This window comes from Amblyomma mixtum, unplaced genomic scaffold, assembly GCF_055824585.1.
Source record: "Amblyomma mixtum isolate Tamu unplaced genomic scaffold, ASM5582458v1 scaffold_25, whole genome shotgun sequence".
Lineage (NCBI taxonomy): Eukaryota > Metazoa > Arthropoda > Arachnida > Ixodida > Ixodidae > Amblyomma > Amblyomma mixtum.
The window spans coordinates 77,352-99,461 of NW_028317722.1; the positions used below are offsets into that span (position 1 = coordinate 77,352).

The window sequence follows — 22,110 nt, forward strand, 5'->3', positions numbered from 1 at the left end:
TAGAGGTTCTTTTAGACCAGCTACCACAGCCATACCTGGTAGTTGGAGACTTTAATGCGCATTCATGTTTTTGGGGAAGCGAGAAAACTGATGCTAGAGGCCATCTCATAGAGGATTTTATTCTATGCAACAACGTATGTTTACTGAACGCGAATAAACCCACATATTGCTCCCCAACCTCGAGGAAAATGAGTGTTTCAGATTTGTCTGTTAGTTCACCGCCTGTTTTTAACGATTTTAACTGGAGTGTTTTAGACAATCCATATGGAAGTGATCACCTCCCTGTAGTAATAAGTCTCTCATCCTTGCTAACAGTCATTCCTACAAAACCACGGTGTTGGAAGCAACATTTAGCTGACTGGCAACTTTTTAGATTAGAAGCTAGATTAGAGAAAATAGTTTTAGAAAATGTTGACATGAATGAGATAAATGAAAAATTCACGTGTATCTTAGCTGCCGCAGATTTAGCTATTCCTCAATCCTCTGGAATAGTAAAACAAAATCACAAATACTGGCACACAAAAGAATGTAAAGATGCAAAAAAGATACAAAACAAAGCCTGGGGCATTTTCCGGAGATATCCAACACATGAGAATTTCATAAACTTTAAAAAGACAAGAGCAAAAGCATGATACATCAGACGCAACGCAGAAAGGGCATCATGGCAACAGTACATATCCTCGATAAACAGCTCAATATCATCAAAGAAAATGTGGGAGGAGGTGCGGAAATTCACTGGAAAATTTAATCCTTTCACATTTCCAATGCTAACAACACCCGGTACTCAAACAACATTAGAAGAGCAGGCCAACATATTGGGTGAGCATTTTTCTACAGTTTCAAGCTCATCCAACTACACACACTCCTTTCAAAAGCACAAAACAATAGTAGAAAAACAAAAACTTTCCTTCAGAACATGTATACATGAAGACTAGAATCAGCTTATTACAATGCAGGTACTAAACACAGTACTAACATCCAGTAAAAAGACAGCACCAGGCCCAGACAATATACATTATGCCATGCTTGCTCACCTCTCTGAGACTGCCATAGAGGCTTTCCTAAAATTTTTCAATAAAATATGGATGAGTGGAGAAATCTCCCAAGCATGGAGAGAAGCAATCATAGTACCCTTTCTAAAACCTGGCAAACCACCGACTAGTCCCACCAGTTACAGGCCAATAGCACTCACTAGCTGTATAGCAAAATCATTCCAAAGCATTCTAAATATCAGACTAACCTTCATACTTCAGTCCCGGCAACTCTTAGATATACACCGATGCGGGTTTAAAAAGACATGTTCCACAACCGATCACCTTGTTCGCTTTGAGAACGCAGTCCGGGAAGCGTTCATCCACAAGCAACACTGTATCGGGGTCTTTGACCTGGAGAACGCTTATGATACCACGTGGAGGTTCGGTATCCTCCGTGACCTAGCGGACCTAGGTATCCGCGGCAGGATGCTGAGCTGTTTGAACGACTTCCTAACCAACCGCACGTACCGAGTCCGCCTAGGCGCAACCTTCTCCAACACTTTTATACAAGAAACTGGCGTACCCCAGGGGTGCATCCTCAGCACGACCTTATTCATCATCAAAATGAACTCCATAGGAAAAGTAATCTCAAAATCCATAATGTACTCGGTTTACGTAGATGACCTCCAAATAGCATGCACGTCTTCCAGCATACCTACTTGTGAGCGACAGATACAAATAACAATAAATAAACTGGCTACCTGGGCAGATAGAAACGGATTTAGATTTTCTCCTCAGAAAACAGTAGCGGTTCTGTTCTCTTTGAGACGAGGCCTACAGGCCGACCCCACACTATATCTAAACCAGACCCCCATTAAAACTGATCCCTGACTAGTGATCAGTTTTCATAGCTGGGTTTACGAACTGTAGCTGGGCGCCTCCTTCACTTCACTCACAGTGAAGTGGCCTCTCCTGGCCTTCGAAGTTGTGACTTTCCAGCGTTCCTCGCCAGCTTGGGTGACAGCTTGTGCTCGTGCTGCATTTTCATTAAAATGCAACACGGCAAGACGAGTCCTGAAAATTAAAAAGACAGTGTAAGATTTCTTTCCTGGCTGCTGTTTGTTGCTTGCCTTTCTTGCATTCCCTCCTCCGAAAAAGCATTCGACTTTGGAGCAAATCTGTTTAGCACACTGTGGAATGACTCCAAAGTGTACGTCTGCACCTTCGGGGAAATTTGACGTACGTCCCAAAGCAGCAGTAGTGGGCTGTCCACGATTTTGTGCAGCTCCAGGAATGCTTCTGATGCTAGAAATGGATTGCGATAATAGGTTATGAATGATCAAATTTTAATACCTTATATTATCACTATTAAAATGGGTATACAGTTGTGCCTTGTTAATATGGACACTTTGGTTTCTGAATAAAATTGTCTATTAAGCCAGTCATCCATAATAACAAATCTTGGAGCAAGAAAATGTGCTACGATTAAGGTCTGCTTTTGTGCATACTGGCGGCTGGCGAAGTTGAAATTAGACTTCACTGTGGGAGCTACAAGCCCATTATTGTGGTCGCCGTTGTGCTTGAAAATAATGTGGCGCAGCTTGATGCGCCTGCAGGTCTATATGTTTGATGGCATGAATGACCTAACTGCTATTGTGACTGTTCACATCTCTCAAACCACTGCTGCATGTCAGCACTGATTAGGCTGGCAGCTGCTGAGCGTGGCTTTCTACATAGCAGAAGCTACTGTGGGAGTTTTCAACAGTCCCTCCTTCAAGCTGGAAAATTGAGGCCCTTCGATAGGATAGCTCTGCACTGCAAAACATTAAACCACAAAAGAAAAGGGCCAGCTCTCAGCCATTTGCACTTTTCACGGCATTCCTCTGTTATCCTGCACGAAAAATGCTGAAATTGAAACACTTGGGTGTGGCAGTAGAAATTTGGGTCTCTTCCGTCCTAAATTCAAAAACATGGGCCATAATGGATACTGTGCACTTTCCCATGTCCATTGTCTGCACAGCGGGTTTCCGCATTAACAAGGCCTGATGCCAACACTGTCAAGTGTGGTCTCAAGAAATATTGTCTATAATTTGTGTAGTCCATATTATGGGGGTCATATTAACGGGGCACAACATAAGCATTGTATATAGCATTTCAGGTGCTACATACTTGGTTTCAGCCATTTCCTGTTCTCAAGTGGTTCATGTAGACAACGCTTGTAAGGGCCATCATGTCCGTCATGCTTGTTGCAGATGTGGTTCAGCAGGCTTCTCCACATACTAACAACAAGCTCTTCAAAACCTTTTGCTGCTCGAGCTACCCAGTAAAGATGGTTGATAATTAACTGGATGCATGCTGTCAGAACTGCATGCTTACGGCTAGCTGGCAGCAAGGAGCTTCTTCTTGAGACCTACATTGAATGAGGAAAGAAATGTCACAAACAGGCCTATCAAGGTGGAGAGAAAATATGGTTCCTTGCCTTTAGCAACATGCCAGACATCGAACCAGTGCTTGATGTCTGGCCGGCTAATCCTGCAGTACCGCCTGATGGCAGGGTGGCGGTCTAAGGAAAAACAAATGAAGTTTAGCGACTGGGCTCGTTGAAAATGTTAAGAGCACAGTTAAATACTGAGCAATTCGCGATGGTGGTGTCAAAGTCTCATTAAAAACATTCATATCAGAGTGGAGAATTGTGCCAGCTGATACATATTGGGAAGAATAAAACTAACAGAAAAGACACACAGTAAGAAACTCCTTTCCTTACTGCGTCTATGTCCTTTCCGCTGGTTTTATTCTTGATAGTGTGTCCTATCTGGGACAAAAGTAACTGATCTCCACTTCAAATTCCGCACCGCAAGTTCACTGGTCCTGATACTAGGAGTGCGAAGGCGGGACGCTGAGGGCGCGCGAAGGGAGAAGACGGGCGCACATCGGCTCCGATTCTGATCGCTCCTTATTGCGGTCTGTCAACTCGGACCCCACGAATCTTGGCACCATCGTCTCCGCGAAGATCAGCGGCACAAGTGGGCCCCACTTCCATCAAGGTGGGCCCATTTTTGACGAAATTCTGAGATTTTGAAGCTTTCGCCCACCGCCGCGGCGCTAAGCCCAACGGCGGCGGGGCGTTCGCCGGCGTTCGCCAGCCCCGGCTGGGGATTCCCCGGCGATGGCGGCTCCAAATACGGTTACCGGCTATGATCCGCTGTCCATGCAAGTCGTACGCATGGAAACCGTTCAACTCGAGGACCTTCCAACATCGGAAGATGACTATTTGGCAGATATGGTCAAAATCTGGAGACGCCGGCAGAAGACGAACGCTCCCAAGCCAACTGGAGCCGCCGCCCAGCACCAGGCGGCAGTTCGGTCCCCGCACGCTTCGCAAGGAAGTGTCGGTGGCGCGGCCTTGAAGGGCGCAACTTGCAAACCCCAGTGGCGGCCGCAGCAGACGCCGCGCATTGGACGCGACGACCTCATCGTGGTGCTCAAGCCACGCGAGACGCTGGATCTGAAGGCCACCTTCGCTCCAGGTGAAGCCGGAGTTGCCGTGCGCAACATCATACGGGACTGTGGAGAGGTGCAACTCTCTGTATGGCCCGTGTGGGACCAAAATGTGCTGGTGTGTGGCGTGAACTCTGTGCCAGCCGCTGAGAAGCTCCTCGGCGATGTCACGCTGACGGTCGGCGACCGCCAGCTTATGTTTCGCGGGCACGCCAAGGCTTCTGGCGAGGTCTGCAAGGGAGTGATCAACGCGTTCACCCCGGCGAAACGTCGGCCTCCCTCAAGCAGAAGCTGGAGTGGAGACACGGAGAAATACTTTCTGTGCGCAAGCTGGGCGGCACCGCCATCGCAGTGGTCACCTTTCAAAGGAAGAAGGTACCCCGCCAAATCTTCTGCAGCGACCAGGGCATTCCTGTGAGACTGTACAAGAAGACGATCCCCGCCTGTCATCGATGCGGCACGGTGGGGCACCGGGCTGACATCTGCCCGCGGCCGCAGTCGGGACGCTGCGGCCTCTGCGGCTCTCAAGTGGCCACCACACCCGAGGGCATACCACAATATGAGTGCACCCCCCAATGTCTGCTGTGCGCGGGTGCCCACTTCACCGGTGCTGCCGGCTGCGTCGGCAAGTACCGGAAACCGATCAAGCCGGGACCATCACGGAGTCAAAGCAAGCGGAAGTCGGCTCAGAAGCAAGCTCCGCCTACCAATGCCAAGGACAGCAAGTCCACTTCTGCGCCGGGCAAGTCCGGTCATGTCAAGACGGCTGTGAAGTCCGGGACCCAGGCGAGGTTGCCGAACTTCAGCGCTGGGGATTTCCCGCCTCTAGCGACCGCCCAAAACAAGGTGAGCGATTGGGCTAGGGCTGCCTCCGGGCCTCTTTCTCCCTCCCTCTCCCCTACGGAAGCCGCCCTACAGAGGCAAAATGTTGAACTTAGGCGCCAAACAGAATTCCTAGTGCGGAAAATTCAGGAGCTGGAGGCTAAGTTAGAGGGACGTAAAGAACCTCAAGCTGGTCCTTCCGAGCCTATAGAACTAGCCGAGCCAGAGGACCGAGATGAGAGTGCCTCGGTCGCATCTGGGCTGACAAGCGTGTCGCAGCAGTCGGCCAGCACAGTGGTTGGTAGGCTGCCAATGGTGGAGAGCCGCCTGTACAACCTGGAGAGCGAAATTGATGCTCTGCCAGGTAAAATCATGGAAGCGGTCCGGGGCTCCATTCAGCAACTTCTTCAGGCCGAATTGGCAAAAATCATGCCTGCTATAGTGGCACAGGTTGCTGAGACAGCTCTCTCTGTCGTTCAGGACCAAATTGGAGCTCAACTCAGTCAAAGCCGCTCCCGCTTGCGGTCTCCGCGACCAGACCTCCGCAGGCGGAAGGTGGTCCTTCGCCAGGCCACAGGCTCACTAGAAAACATTCCGGCCGCTCTCTCTTCGGACGTGCTGGTGCCTCTGCCTGAGGCCCCATCACCTTCGGGGGTGGGACCTGGCCCCCAAAATTAAATAATCACGTTCACGATGGCTAGCCGACCCCAGCGGAAAGCCAACAACAATTCGGAGCAATTCGAGATCATACAGTGGAACTGCAGGGGTCTACGGAGCTGGAAAGAACGGTCACATCTCCAGCTCTACCTGCAATCTCTCGGTACCGCACCGGCGCTCCTAGCTCTTCAGGAACCCGGCGCAGATGCTAAATTCACAGGGTATAGCTCGTTTCAAGGCGGTCCTACAACGTGCATCCTGGTGAACAAAGCGTACACCGCAGTCCCAGTAGACCTCGAACTGGAGACTGAACAGGAATACAGTATGGTCAAGGTCCTGCCACTCAAGCGCCGCGACCCATCAATACATGTCCTTAACATTTACTGCCCCCCGCATAAGCCGCGCGTGACCTTCAACGAAATCTTCTACCGCGCGCTCAAATCGGCTGACAAGGAACCTCTAGTGATCGTTGGGGACTTCAATGCTCCAAGCCTACATTGGGGCTACCACTTTGAGAAGGCCAGAGGACACAAGCTGGCGGAGCTCATCTCCACACTTCGTCTTACACTCCTCACGGATCCGTGTTGTCCCACACGTGTGGGCAACTCGGTTACGCGAGACACATGCCCTGACCTGACTCTCGTTACGAACACCAGAGACGCTACCTGGGAGAACCTGGGAGAGACTCTTGGTAGCGATCACTGCCTTCTCCGGGTCACTCTTCTGGCGAAGGCGGCTCGCAAAAAGTGGGGCCACACTAAATTGACCGATTGGCGTAAGTTTCGAACAAAAGAGATACCTCCCGTGCTCTTATCCGGCGGATATGCGGAGTGGGCAAAGCAATTAGACACAATACAAAAACAACACGTCACGACACTTCAGACCACTGAAGAGATCCCTGCAGTGGACAATCACCTCCTGCACTTGTGGGAGGCTCGCTGGAGTCTTACCAAACGGTGGAAGAAGCAAAAGCTGAATCGCAAACTTAAGGCTCGCATTGTCGACCTCACGGAGCAGGCTGCGGCGTATGCTGCCCAGCTCACCGATTCAAACTGGATAGAGAAGTGTAATTCGGCAGCGCGTCAGATGAGCTCGAGAGGAACATGGCGCTTCTTTCGCAGTCTCATCGACCCCACTCAAACGAGAGGGGAGACGCAAAGACAGCTCCGGCGGGCTTTGCACGGGTACCAAGGTACGACGGCTCAACTCGCGGACACCCTGTGCGACAGATATCTCTGCCGCATAGAGGACCCAGTTGGGCCCGAGTACGAGTACGCGGGAAAGCCGAATCCCGACATTGATGCCCCTTTTGAGTTACACGACCTTAAGGCGGCTTTAGCTAAAATGCGGCGAGGTACGGCTCCGGGTCGGGATCGCATAACAGTCAATCTGTTGGCCAACCTCCCAGATTCGGCCTACTTCCACCTGCTAGGGTACATTAACCAGATTTGGGACGGGCGTCCACTCCCTCCCGAATGGAAGACCTCCTTGGTCACTTTCATCCCTAAGCCAGGCAAGCCAGTGAATACCGACAACCTGAGGCCCATCTCACTAACCTCTTGTGTGGGCAAGCTTATGGAGACGATGGTTAGGGATCGCCTCTCTCCACACATAGGGACCAAGGGCCTCTTTGCAGACACTATGTTCGGGTTCCGACCGCATATGTCTGCGCAGGACGTCCTCCTCCAGTTACACCGCTACATAATACGACCCACTGCCATGCGCCACAACGACAAGGCCATCCTTGCCGTTGATCTTAAGGGGGCCTTTGACAACGTTCGTCATAGCAGCATCTTGGCTAACTTGAGTACCACTGATTGTGGGCGCAAGGCATTCACATATGTAAGAGACTTTCTCTCCAAGCGTCAGGCCTTCCTCAAGATTGAGGATGACGAATACGGACCGTACACGATGGGTACACGCGGTACACCCCAAGGGGCGGTCTTGTCGCCACTTCTTTTCAACATTGTCATGATGCAGCTTCCCCACCAATTGGCCCGGGTGGAAGGCATTCATCACGCACTATACGCGGACGACATAACAATTTGGACTACCGAAGGGAGCCTTGGGGAAATGGAGGACCGCCTTCAGCGGGCCGCCACCATAACCGATAGCTACGCTATCGGCTGTGGTCTCCAATGTGCTCCCGCAAAATCGGAACTTCTGCACATCAGATCCGATCCTAAGGACAACACGAGTTTGCAAATCTCTCTGACGGGAGGCCCCATCGAAGAGGTCGGGGAGCTCCGCATACTAGGTCTGTTCATCCATAACAGGCTCAGCCCGGAATCCACTATTGCCAAACTCAAGCGCGTAGGCGAACAGGTTGGACGCATGATCCATCGCGTTTCTAACAAGCGCGGCGGGTTGCGAGGCAGGGACGCGCTTCGGCTCGCCCATGCCTTCGTGACCTGCAGGATCCTCTACTCCGCTCCCTACCTTCGCACTACGAAACAACAAGAAATAAGAATCGACACCATCGTTAGAAAGGCTACAAAGCGAGCACTGGGCCTCCCAGTGGCCACCTCCAATGCTAAGTTGTCGGCGTTGGGGGTGATCAACTCCTACCAGGAGTTACGAGAGGCCCACCTCGTGAACCAATATACGCGACTCTCGCAGACGGCATCCGGGCGCCGCCTGCTAGACCGCTTGCACATCCAACACGAGTGCACTCCAGAGGAGACGTGTCGGATTCCGGAGCTATGGCGTCACAAGCTCTGGGTCCCTCCACTCCCGCGCAACATGGACACACATACACACGAAGGCAGACGAGAGGCGCGCGCTCGGGCCCTCAAACACCAACACGGATCCAATCAGGGTATATACTACGTTGACGTGGCAGGGCCGTCGCCCAATGGATTCTAGGCCGCAGTAGTTCACCAGGATCAAAGCGTTAACGGGCTCTCCTTTCGAGCTCGAAATTCAGCACAGGCTGAGGAAGTAGCCATTGCGCTTGCCGCCTCGGACTTGAATTCGAAGGTAATCGTGACAGATTCGCGTCGAGCCTGTCAACACTACCTGGCTGGCGAGATTTCACCTTTAGCCTGGAGTATATTAAAGCGCGCAGTGAGGGAATCGGACCCTTTGCCCAAACGCATAGTTCGGACTCCAGGCCATCAGGGCGTTAGAGGTAATGAGGCTGCGGACGCGGCTGCCCGAGCGCTTACCTACCGGGCACCTCACCCAGGCTCTTCCGGCTCGGAGATTGTGCAACCGCTTCTGCGGTTCAGAGAAATTCTGGACGACTATTGCGAACGCCATCGTCTTTTCCCGGTCCCTGCTAAGGGCCTGAGTAAAGCTGATGAGCGAACTCTGAGGCGCTTGCAGACCAACACTCTGTTGTGTCCTGCAATAGTGAAACATTTCGACCCCAAAATTGATGGGCGCTGCCCTCACTGTGGGGAAGTTTCCGATACCTTCCACATGGTTTGGGCCTGTCAAAAGAATCCTTCCCTTCCCCCAATCCTTCCCCTTCCCGAGAGGCATGGGAGGCAGCCCTGCTCAACTGCTCGGGGCTGGAGTCTCAAAGGGCTCTAGTCCAACGGGCGCGAGTAGCGGCCTCGTCCAGCGGGGTCCCGGACTAAGGACTCCACCTATGTAAAGGGCCATTTTTGGTCTGCAAACTCTCCTGTTGTTTATTAAAAAGTTTTCACCACCACCGTCAGGTGATGCCCGCATGCAGTGATACACAGTTTGGAACTTGGAGGAAGCGCAGTTGCTTTTTTCTCCGATAGTACCAACTGGCCGTGCTCTCCATGTACTGAATCATGCTTGTTCCATGGGCAACCTTCTTCATATGCAACCTTCCAAAAATTAAGGCACCACATGCATAAGTGCCATCGCCATCATAATGTGCAAAGCTAGTGTAAAACAAGCGTCTTCCTGTGCTCCTTACTGTGTCTATGTCCTTTCCACTGGTTTTATTCATGCCATCATTGTGGCCAGTAATCTGGTTTTGGTATTTTAGCACTTAGTGACAATACATCATGGAAAATTGCAACCAACAAGCGGTTAGTAGTGTTAATGTTGCTAGAATAAAGATAGAAATGAGTGCATTTATTATATGTAATGAGTGTAGGCAACAATGCAGCACTGTGCATTCGCATCATCTTATGTGATTTGTGACATGCATCCAAGTGCAAGAACAAGAAATGCTACCTGTAGTCAGTGAACAAATTCTTATGCCCATATCTTCCACTGCAGCCAAGCACTTAATCAGCCCTTGCTTCTGCATTGATACACTGTTTGGTACCTCTGGCGACTGCACAAGTAAACAGTAAGCGTATTATAAAAATGGTGACAAAATAATTGTTCCAGATGCTCCAGGCTTACCTCACCCAACTTGAACTTGTGCAGTGTGCAATACGGCTCCAGTATACACAGCCAGTACGCTGCATGTCGTATATTTCGCACTGTAACCTGGCGAGTCACACCGGCCATCTCCTGTTAGGTCTGCTTGCATGCCCACTAGGCCACTGGCAAGTTGCGCTTGCTTTTGCTGAAAAAGCTGCAAAGAAGAACATGTACAGTTTAGATAATACAATACAAAGCTTACGGTGATGTGTTTGCAGTAATGCGCATTAGCACAAGGCATCCTTTTTTCTTGTGTTTCAGTGTTTTTTGAAATACTTCATTAGCTTCAAATTTTTTTTGTCATTACCTTTACTGAACAAGATAACAGAGTGAAAAAATGCTGATGACTTCAACACTAGCACATGCAGTTGGTCTCTCAAAGCATAACCCATGACAACATAAGTGCCGGGTCAGTGGCATTGCACTGCAGGCACTGGTGCAGTACATATGTTGCTTTGCACTGTAGTTATCCAGTTTTCATTATGACCGCATGCGCCATCAAGCTTTAGGCATGAATGATACTTGGTAGTTATAATAGGTCCTCTCCGTGATGCTTTGCACCCAGATGGATTGCAGGAGCCGAACTGTTGAAGCCACCACCGAGCCAGAAAACAAGATGCCTGCAGCCAGGAGGATGTTGCCTGCTGCCTTGCCTGCAACCAGTGGTTGGCTTCTCCAGAGGAAATTGTGCTGCAGTGGGCAATTCCCCTTAAAGGGGCCCAGAAACACAATCTTAGTTAACTGTTTTGCCTGTTGATTGCATACAGTGTGTTATAATGGTGCTAATAGCGTCGGTAATACCATGTATATTCCGTTCTTTAATATTTTAATGTCCTCCCAAAAGCAACTTCATGGCTCTGATGGTGTCGCCACACAGTGGCGGGTTTTTAGCAGCGGATATGACATCACCTGGCGCGAGCTTGACGATCGGACAAACAGTAAATGTACTGCAAATTGTGTGAATAAATAGAGACACATTTTGTCACCTGTCTGCGTTTTATATCACATCAACAAAAACAACTTGTTTGTCTTAGATAAAAGCCCTGCAAAGCAAGTAAAATAAAAATACACCACTAGGGGCGCTCTGGCATGGAAACGACGCAGCCAGTCTCAGCAAGAACGAGTTACAGAGAGCAGGCAACCATGGAGTGCAAACTTCCACGACGTGCTCTGGCTGGCTGTTTTGATTGGTTGCGCCAGGTGCCGTCATTGGGAGAGCGAAATAGGAGTGGGCAGCCCCGCCAAAATCGAGTTGAGGGCAGCGTTTTGTTTGCTTGTATTTTGAAATTTCTCCACTGATTAACTCTTGTTCCTGTGCATCGATTCCTGTAATTCTTTTTAAGTCAGCATCTGTGTGACATAAAGAACCCACCTGAAGTGTAGCCGGTATCCCCCCAAGCAGTGTTTCGCAGCCCCCTTAACAGTGAGAAGGCTGCCCACCGTGCTTATGTCTATAGTCCTTGTTTTTCCGCACACTGTGCAGGTGTCAAGCAGCTGTGGCAGGCTGCATTCAGGCACAAGGAACTTTCATTCTTTGTGAAAGGGAACATCGGCCGGCGACTGGCCTGCTTCTTCTTCGTGGTCACTGGAAACGAAGGGCAGTGACATCAGCAGTCAGTGCTGTGTGATTTTTAATGTTTTCTACCAATAAGTTATGGCAGTAAATTTTCAGCTCATGATGTGTTGGCTGTAAAAAGGTGTGTTAAATAAAGCTGCTATCAAAGTACACAGTACCAATGCAGTATTTTCTTCTTTCTATCAGCGGGAAAAGAAAAAGTACCCTTGCAAATAACTGCAAACTATGTGCAAGTAATTTTTTTTCCAAAACCGAGCCGAACATTCTCAACTTCTGCAGATATTTGTTCTAAATGAGGCAGCTAATTGCTTGATGCTGTACCTTAAGAAGTTGCAGCTGTAGCTACGAATACACTACGAATATACTACCAGCACATCTCAGTAGATGAGAGGGGTGTGAGGTGTATATGTGCCATAGCCTGTGAGATTGGGCATCAAATCAAGCTTTGCCAAGCAAATCGGAGTATTGCCACATCATTCGATATTCCAAGCCAAGTGTGAGAATTATGAATGCCACCACACAAATGAAGTACACTGCACTGTGGATCCTGTCTTTGAAGAAAGCTAGAAAGCGCCTTACTCAAACTTTGTGGTATTATTCGTGTAGCTGCATCGAATTATTCCAAAACTCAAGAACGCAGTTGATTAGGTTGAAACAACTGAGAGTCTACTGTATGATTCACTTGACAAAATAAAACATTATGAATACTCGCATGCCCCTACCGGACACTTATTTCATGTATCATCCAGCTAGTTTTGATAAGTCTGTACATCTACAGTTGCAGTGGAATGCACAATTTCTTGGCCGTCTGCAGCTGAGGCTTTAAATTTTAAGCAATGAGGTACAGGGAAAACTAAAGCTATCAATACCTGCAGAAGCTGTTGTCAGATGACAAAACACAACTGGGGTCCTTATGTTCAGTAGGGTGCTTCTCACTGTCATCTTCAGTGCAGTGGGACTCGTTCACTTCCATTGGTATTGGTGTGGAGCCACGAAGAGGCTGAAAGATTGCTGGCACAGGTGGCAGCAGATCAGGTACCGCTGCAGCTGAATGTGCATTGGTCTGAACTGCATTGGTCTCAACTACTTGGTCAGCCTGTATTCCAGCTTCTCTGGTGGCAGGCTTCTCCGTTTGCACGTTTGCAGCAACCAGAGTTTTCAGCCCAAGGCACACCTGTGTGACTGAAAAAATTGCTTATATTTGCAATGGGTGGCAGGGTTTACATCCACTTTTGGCTGTCAGCAGTTACTAGCCTTTAATTTTAAGTTGTATTTATAACTGCAAACTACCACATTTTGGAATACTACCTCGGCTTTTTCATAGATCACTTACCAATTGACTGGTGTTCCCATGTCGTCTGCCTTGCCGCAGTTTTCCTGCTGACACCTGAAGGGCACGCTTGCAGTAGTTCCTAGGGAAGGGTATTTTTAGCAATACTGAAGTTTACATGAATTATTTTATTTTACATGAATTAGTTTACATGAATTATTAGTTTTAGCTACTCTAGGCGTGAAGTGTACATTGCAAAAATTGCAAAAAGGAAGAGTTGTGAACCAGCTTAAAAGAAATTACACAAATCTACTGAAAACAGATAATACTGGTGTGGTTATAAAATATGCACACACAAAATATTGATTTCTTCCTCATTCCCAGGTTTATTAATGACTATTGAGACGAAACAATAAGTCTGAATTCAATGGCACATGAACATGGCAAGCAAAAGACGGACACAGTGAGGAACAACAGACTGCTGTTGCATGAACCAATCGAGCAAGTACCTGTTCTGTTGAACCTGACGTCTATATGTCACATACTCTTAGCATATGTTAATAAGTTTCCTCTTGATGTGCCAGTGGAAACCATATGCCTTGCATCATCCATGAGGCAAAATGAACTTCTTTAAAGCACTGCTGTATTAACAGCTCCAGAAATATTCGCACCTCTCTAGGCAGAGCCACAACATCTGAATCGCTTCCAGAGTGTGCTGCAGGCTCAACACATTGCTGCGTGAAAGCACATCGGGAAATAATATACTTGTTCTATTAGGTGGCACAATTTTTGCTTCAGCAATGATGTGTTATGTGGTATTGTAGAAAGCTGTTCAGTTACGCCTATGCTTAGCATATACATGTTGTTCATGCATCTAGACTAGTCCCATATGTGCAGCTGTTTTCTTTTTGCACTATGCATTTCAAAGCGCAATAGGTGCAAATAGCAGGACTAACAAAGCGATCTGCCGACATCGCGGAGCGAAGTGGAAAATCCGTGCTCGGAGAACTCTCATATGGACCGCCGCGGTGGCTCAGTGGATGCTCGGCTGCTGACCCGAATGACCCAGGTTCGGCACCAGCCGCGGCGGCGGTCGCATTTCGATGGAAGCGAAATGCGAAAGGCCCGTGTATTGTGCGATTTCAGTACCCCGGCAGGTCGAAATTATCGCGAGCCCTCCACTATGGCGTCCCTCGCCTTAGTCGCGGAACTCTGGCTGGAATTTACGCTGTTCCCACAAAATGCACACAAGGTACAGTATACATGCGGTCGCAAAACAGGGTGCGGCTCATGCACCCGCTACTCCATGCGCAATTCCCAGGCTTGGAAACGCTCGCCTGGGTACATTTCCTGAGCTCTATTTGCTACAGATGTGCAAAGTGCTCGCGAAGCGAACATGCTGCACGTGTGCACAACTCAAAAGTGCTCGCGAAGCGAACATGCTGCACGTGTGCACAACTCAAAAGTGCTCGCGAAGCGAACATGCTGCACGTGTGCACAACTCAAAAGTGCTCGCGAAGCGAACATGCTGCACATGTGCACAACTCAAAAGTGCTCGCGAAGCGAACATGATGCACGTGTGCACAAGTCGAAGCCAGGAAACTTACCTTTGGGGGGAGAAACATCGTTGGCAGCGCGTCGGATTTGAGCCGCAGCTTCATGTTGATTCCAGATTGCTGTACCAAACTGGGATTACGCCGGTACGCATCAGGAGCGAAGTGGCGACCGCAGACTCTTAGATCCCAGCGACTGTCCGATGCTGACAGCCCGATACGTTGCAGCCAACCTGCTCGCTTGTCCCCTATTGGGACACGATGCCTCATCGTAACACCGTGCCTGTCCTGGGTTTTACATCCGACTACACAGCAAGGGAGGTCCATTTCTGACGAGAAACGAGGCAGCAGCAGCAGCTAGGAAACTCACAAAGGCGGGCGCATAGATTTGACGAGAACACGTGCTTTTGTGAGCAGACGAATTTCCTTCTCCACCGGAAGTACTCATTAATTTCAAGAAATGCGCTGGATTGTTACCTCTGTATACGTGTGTTTTAAAAAATAATAAGTAATCAATAAAATAGTATTTTAAGGAGCATCAGTGCTCAGCTTCAAATGAATTATTGCAAAAATTGTGCGTGACGTCATTTGGCAGAGCCAATGATAAGGGTCGCCCAGTCCATGGCCAAGGCTGCCCAGTTTACGTCATGTGGTGGGGCGGCTAGAAACGCGCGGTGAGGTGTCGCCCTAATCGGCTGTGAGCGGTAAGTTTGAAAAATTGTTTGTAAATTATTGGTTCCACGCGCAGCTTTCTGAATCGGACTAGAATACTCGTAAAGACAACCTCTACAGAGTTGCTGCAATAGAATATGATTGCAGAAACCTTTTCAGGGTCCCTTTAAACTCAACTCAACTTCCTTGTGAAGTTATCCTCATGACCACAATCAAACGGACTGAGGGTCAATCCTTCGAAGACGATGGCAGTCATTTTCAGAGTAAAAAATAAAGCATATCAACTAATCCATGCCATCAATTACAAAGGCCTGAATATCAAAATAGTTAACAGTAGCCTAAGCTGGGACTAAGCGAGCTGGAAGATCAATGTTTTGGTAACACTTGCCTCGTGATAAATGGACTTAAAGTTGACATGTCTGCAGTGTGTTCCTTAATGATCCAACTACGAATGTTACGTTAGTATATGTCTGACGCTAAAATAATCAGTGCAACAATATTTCTGTGCTTTGTGCATGCGTTTTCAAATTTCAGATTTCATATCTGGTGTTTTTATGGCTGTTATTTTCAGTATTGTGTAATACAAAAATTTCTTTTTTACTTGCAGACGCATTGTGGAGAATGCTTTTGGCATTCTTGTTGCCCGTTGGAGGGTGCTCAACCGCCTCAACCTTCTTCCTCGTAATGCAGAGTTTGCGGTGCTGGCATGCTGTGTACTACGAAATTTCATGTCTGATACTTCAGAAACATGTACCAGCCGGCTATGTTGACACAGTTGACGAGTTTGGAAACATTGTCCATGTCCAGTGGAGAGATGAGACAAAAAAAAATTATCTCATCGAGTTGGAACGAACCAAGAAGAAAAACTTCTCACAAAGTGCATCAGATCCTCGCAACATTTTTGTCCAGCACTTCGTGAACAAGGCTCTGTGCCATGGCAGTGGGCACATACGGGGTTTCAGCCACCAGCACACAAAGGACGATGTAGAACATGAAAGCTCAAGGAACAGCAATTTTCTTTTTGACGAGTGAAATTTGGTGTTTGCTTACATAGTGTCTGATCATTGACGTTTTGCCTTCTGCTTGCCTCTCCGCTTCATCTACTACAGGCTAAGTGGCTGCTGGGTAAAGGAAACCTGTTCTTTACTTTTCACTAGAGACTATAAAAAGTCGATGAACGGGTGGGTAAAAAGATTAAGCTCTTGTTAGGCGACAAAATATGACAGAACATAGACGCTACAATGTAACTTTTATTCTCTTTTTGTATATTTCCTCAGTGATGCCAATAGGTCCATTTCTATATCTGGCCACAAGCTTTTCGGGCATGCACGCATTCTTTTTGCGATTAGTTGGCCGAAAATTACAGGTTCATCTTCATCTTGGTGTAGTAGGCTTTCTATCTTCTCAATTTCTTGAGCATAGTGATTTTTTTTTTGCTCTTTTCTGTGGCCGTGGAGTGTGCAAGTAGGCATATTCATTGGGAGCAGGAGTTGAGCTCCTGCTGCTGGTTTGTGGAGTGTCCACTACTTCCTGGGGAGTGTCTTCTGGGGAAATTGGCTGACAGTCTGTAAAGTGTGAAAAAAAAAAATCTGTATCAAGCTTTGCCCTTAGCAATATTCATTCATTAGTCATTATGTAAATTTATGCGATACATTATAGTGACTGTTTCATACGCTTGGGCAATAAAAGTCTACTCACCAGTGCCTTCGTTGTAGACTCCCATTAACAACTCTTCAGCGGTGGCTTCAGGCTTATCGCTCCTGCGGAAGTTGCTTCTTGTGCTGATTTCAAGAAATAATGAAATAATACTTCTCAGTCTACATTCCTTCATTTAAAGCAAAGATGTTTGCACTACACTGCTGTTTTCTGTGAACAGATGTGTGACTGTGAATGTGTTTTCTGTCAACAGAAATTAAGACTGTACAATGTCGTTCGTTTCATTCATCTTACAAAACTTCCTTACATCACGCTAATCCGCCCGAAAGTTGAGTATGCTTCTGCCATATGGGACCCCCAACAAGTTTACATCATAAACAACCTTGAATCCCTGCAAAACCGTGCTGTTCACTTCATCTTTTCAGATTATTCACGCTTCACCAGTGTCACAGCATTAAAACAACGTGCCGAGTTGGAACCGTTATCATGTCGACGCCATTTCGCTCGCCTAACCTTACTTCGCAAACTGTATCACCATCCCACCCTCCACGACGACTTCTTTTTGCCACACCCTGCAGTCTTTCCTCGCCGCGACCACGATAACAAAATAAAACTCATCACATGCCGTTCATTGCTCTACGGTAAATCATTCATTCCTCGCACTATAATAGATTGAAATAACTTGCCATCACACATAGCTATTGAGGTCAACCTACAATCGTTTCAGCATTCGTTAAAGAAAAGATTTGGTATTTTTTGTTGTATTATGCGCATTTACTAATTATTTTATCTGCGTTGTTTGTTGTGTTATTTGTGTACATTACTAGTTTTAATTCATTATTACGTGTATTTCGTTTCAAATGCCTGTGCCATATTTTTATGCTTGCATCGCCCCCCCCCCTAAGTAATACCCTCGCACGAGGGCCCTTAGGGGTATTGTAAATAAATAAATAAACATGCGGTTATTCAGTCATGCACATATACAGCTGTGTTGTCGGAAGTCACAAACCTGCCCATTTCCACTTGGTCCTTCAAAAACAGCAGTGATTTAAAATATGTCCACTTGACGTACGTGGATTCACTTGCGCCACAGCCACTTGTAGCCCCCACCTTCCATTTCCTGTATATTTTTGTGAATGTCTCTCTCAGACCCTTGAATCGTGCCTTTGCACTTGAGCCTGAAAAAAATAAAAATTGAAGTCATATTTACAAGCATGCGGCTGTTGGTGCGTCACAATGTTTTGGCACCTGCCATTGTGTCTGCCTTAAAGCTTATAAGCTTAGTAGTTGAAGTGATGAAGTTAATTAACCAGATAATTACCAAGGTAAGCATAAAAATAAACGAGCATATCATGTTTTGAGACAGCTTCTTTGCAATTCCAAACATGCGCTCGCACACAGTACGTTTATTCAGCTCCTCGTTTGGTCTACACTGGCGCTGAATTCAGACGACACACATGCAGAGCCGCGTACACGCGCGGCTGGTTTTCCTGTAATTTGCAATGCGCACGCCCACGAAAACCTCGTCCGTGACTTCACCACCTTTCGTCGCTTGATAATCCGTTTTGCAGCCTCAGATAGCTGCCCCGACTTACAATAAAGGACAGCATTGCAACAAAATATGTCCTCCGAGAAGTCTTAGTACAATTTGCGAAGAGCTTTCTCGAGCCCGACCGGGCACCGACAGTTTGCGCCGATGTAAACACGCCGCATGTGTCAGCCAGCTAGGCGCCACAAAGATAAATAATGTGTCTTGTAGCGACGAAGTGATTAGTTTTGGCGCCTGTCATTAGATGAACGCTTTTTTGCTTCAAACTCCATAGAAAGGAATCACCGCGGCTCGATGTGAACATAAAAAATTTACAGCCCACGCTCTATGCTCCTGTCAACGAAGGCGCTGTGAAAGTCGACTAACCGTCAGGGTCAACTCCATTCTCTGCTTAAATCTCCTGCCACACGATGGCTTTCTTCCGTGCATCTTTGTACTGCATGTCGCAGGAGTTCCATATTGGTCGCATTTCGACGCCTACGATTCATTTATCATTGTACTCGATGCGCGCAAATTTGGACGCCATGTTGACTGTGGTCGGTCGCAGAATCAAAAGCGGCGGGCGGAAGCTAGATGCGGGAGCAGAGCGCTCTCATTGGTCCGCGCTGACAGCTCGCATTCGCCGCTTCCGGTGAGCGGCTGACCGCCAGGCGAACATATCTAGCGCCGCTTGGTCGGCGGCGAGCGAACATATCTAGCACTGCTTGGTTATAGTGCCTAGAATACTGACTAGTGTGGCAAGGGCGTGCTTGGCGAGGGTCCCGATGTTGATGATTTCCGGCGGCGCCCCCTTGGTGCGCTGTTTTTCGTGTGGGTGCATCTGTGTTCAATACACGCGTGGAGCAGCGCGAATCAAACTATTTTTTGTATTTGGAGCGTTCTTAAAAAAATGCTCCTTTATATAAGAACTATGCGAGCTCGCTGACAGTGCGCACATTTTGCAATACCAGATATAGATCAATTTGTTGACGTATTCTTGCAGTTTGCCTTCTTCCGCAATAAACACGATACTGACCATGCAACCGATTCTTTTTTATTTACCAAGCTCTCGAGAGCAAAATTATTTCTTTCGATTGATTGAATCCAAAGCCCCTTACCCATAGCCTTCATTCGACCATACTTCACACTACGGTTAAGCAATAAACTGCACACTAAATGAACGTGCGAGATGTTCGTTGCACTGGAAACTGAAACGCTGAAATCGAGAACTTTGTGGCAGTGAAATTTAAATCACCACACCTTCAAATCGTTGCAGATATTTTTGCAAGCATTTTCCTCCAGGCATAATCATATTGCTCTGCTTTCGTAGAGCTTTGGGCTCCGCATCCTCATTAGCAAACATTCCACAATCCAGGCATCTTCATAAGGCATGCCTCTCAGAGACTTTCGTCTTGCGGCCAGGAAACAAGCTCTCACAGCTAACTGCTGCTTCTTCGGGAGTGACTATTTTTGTCTCGAGTGCTTCTTCGCTTAGTGCATTGTTTTGCTCCTTCATTTGAGTCACATGCTGCTGAGCATTGGCCACGCTTTTCTTTGTCTTTTTCAAAGCACCAGAAAAATTTTTGATTTTTTTTTGCCACTAAGTTTTGGGGTCGCCATCTATGAACTTAATAGTGGCACCCTCTAAGCTGAAGCGAAGCTAGGGGGTTTGTAATAAATCACTTTTGTGTTTGGGCCTGGAGCGGAGTGGTCACCTGGCTCTCTTTTCCTTTCTCGCGGCCTCCCGGCACGACAGCACGGGAACGCCTACGCAGCATGGTGTCAGAAGTGACAGCAACATGAAAAACCAGTCTTAAAAGCAGCTCTCAACGACCGTCAACGGCAAAAAGATGCGCCCGGAAAGCGCCCAGCAGGCCCAGTGGCTAGGCCTCACTCTGCAGCCGCCAGACGCGTTCGACTTCTGCAACCCTGCAAGTTGGTCTTCATGGAAGTCTCGCTTCGAGGACTATGCCGCTGTCTCCAGACTACGAAACGCTCCGCAAGACATGCAAGTACAGCCTTTGTCAAAAGTAACCAGGCTGCATGGTTTGCTTCTAGCTTGTATAGTGGAGCCCTTGTGGCTTTCCTAAAGATCAAAACGTGTTGGAAGGTAAGAAGACCCCCAGTCCTTACCTTTAACGACCATTTTAGCTTCAGGGAAGCTGTAAGGGCTCCACTGTACGAGCTAGAAGCAAACCATGCAGCCTGGTTACTTTTGACAAAGACTGTACGTACGCTTCTGTACTGTATGGGCCCAGAAGCTTGCTCGCTGCTAGACACCTTTTCACTTGACGCTGCCGAGTTAGCCTCCTACGACGCAGTTGTGAAACGCTTCACGGAGCACTTCGTGCATCCCTGTAATGAGCTCTATGAGTCGTCTCGCTTTCACAAGCGCGTTGAACAACCTGGCGAGTGTCGACGCATTTTACGCCGAACTGTTCAAGTCAGTCAAACGTTGCAACTACCCGTCACCGACGGTGGAAGAACGCTTGGTCCGGGACAGGTTTGTTTTTGGATTGCTCGACACGCGTCTCTCCGATAAGCTTTGCTGCTCCCCGAAGCTAACTCTAAAAGAAGCTTGGACGCAAGCTCGTCAGTCCGAGGACGCGGCAAGGAACGTTCACTTGCACAGGCCACCTCGCAAAGCATAGTCAATATTTATGCTGTGACTCAGAAGTTTTCGCGACGGCCGGTCGACGAGAGAACATGCTCAATGGACGTGAAGTCCGAACGCTATCGTGACATTCCGGTCTGTTTCTTCTGTGGCCGTGCATATCATGCACGCTCAGAGTGCCCGGCAAAGAGCTCTATCTGCAACAGCTGCGGTAACAAAGGTCATTTTGCTGAAGTTTGCCGCTCCAGGAAGTCGAGGCAGGCCAAACTCAATGCTATCCAAATGCATGCTCTCGAGACGCCAGCTAAAGCCAAGTATGTGGATATCACAGTCGACAACTACGCAACTCAGTTCGAAGTAGACTCAGATGCCGAGGTTTCCGTAGTTCCAAGTGACTTCCCCGGAGTCCCTGCTGAGCTCGCCAAGGTAGACGCCATTTTGACAGGGCCCGGTGGCCAACCTCTGCGTGTACGGGGTTCGTATTTGGCACAGCTATCTTGGCAAGGGAAGACCAGCTCCCAGCGTCTTTACGTCATTGAGGCACTTTCAGTACCTTTACTGGGTCTACCAGCCATCCAAGCTCTTGAAGTTGTGAAACTTTTGGGTACTGTCAACACTCCTCAGCCAACGCTTCATGCGGAACTGTTCCGTGGCCTCGGCACGCTCAGAGATGAGTACACCATTCGCTTGAAACAAGATGTTGTGCCGTTCTCACTCAGTGCACCTCGACGGATACCAATCCCGCGGCGTGAAGTTGCGAAACACGTCCTCTCTTTGCATTGCCGCTTAGCCTTTAACATTTCAGGATGTTTTGCTCACGTTTAGCGTCTTCCAGCTTCACAATCCAAGAGATGATGCCTGTCAAACATTGATTTCACACGAGCAATCGCGCGAGGCTGCGGTATCGGCGCGACAGCAGACGACAGGAGTTCGGCGG

General features: G+C 48.2%; 1 pseudogene; it reads left to right on the forward strand.

The window, feature by feature from the left end:
* Nucleotides 1-17,928: 17,928 nt before the first annotated feature.
* On the forward strand, nt 17,929-21,210 carry LOC149324533 (uncharacterized; annotated as a pseudogene).
* The last annotated feature ends 900 nt before the right edge of the window (nt 21,211-22,110 follow it).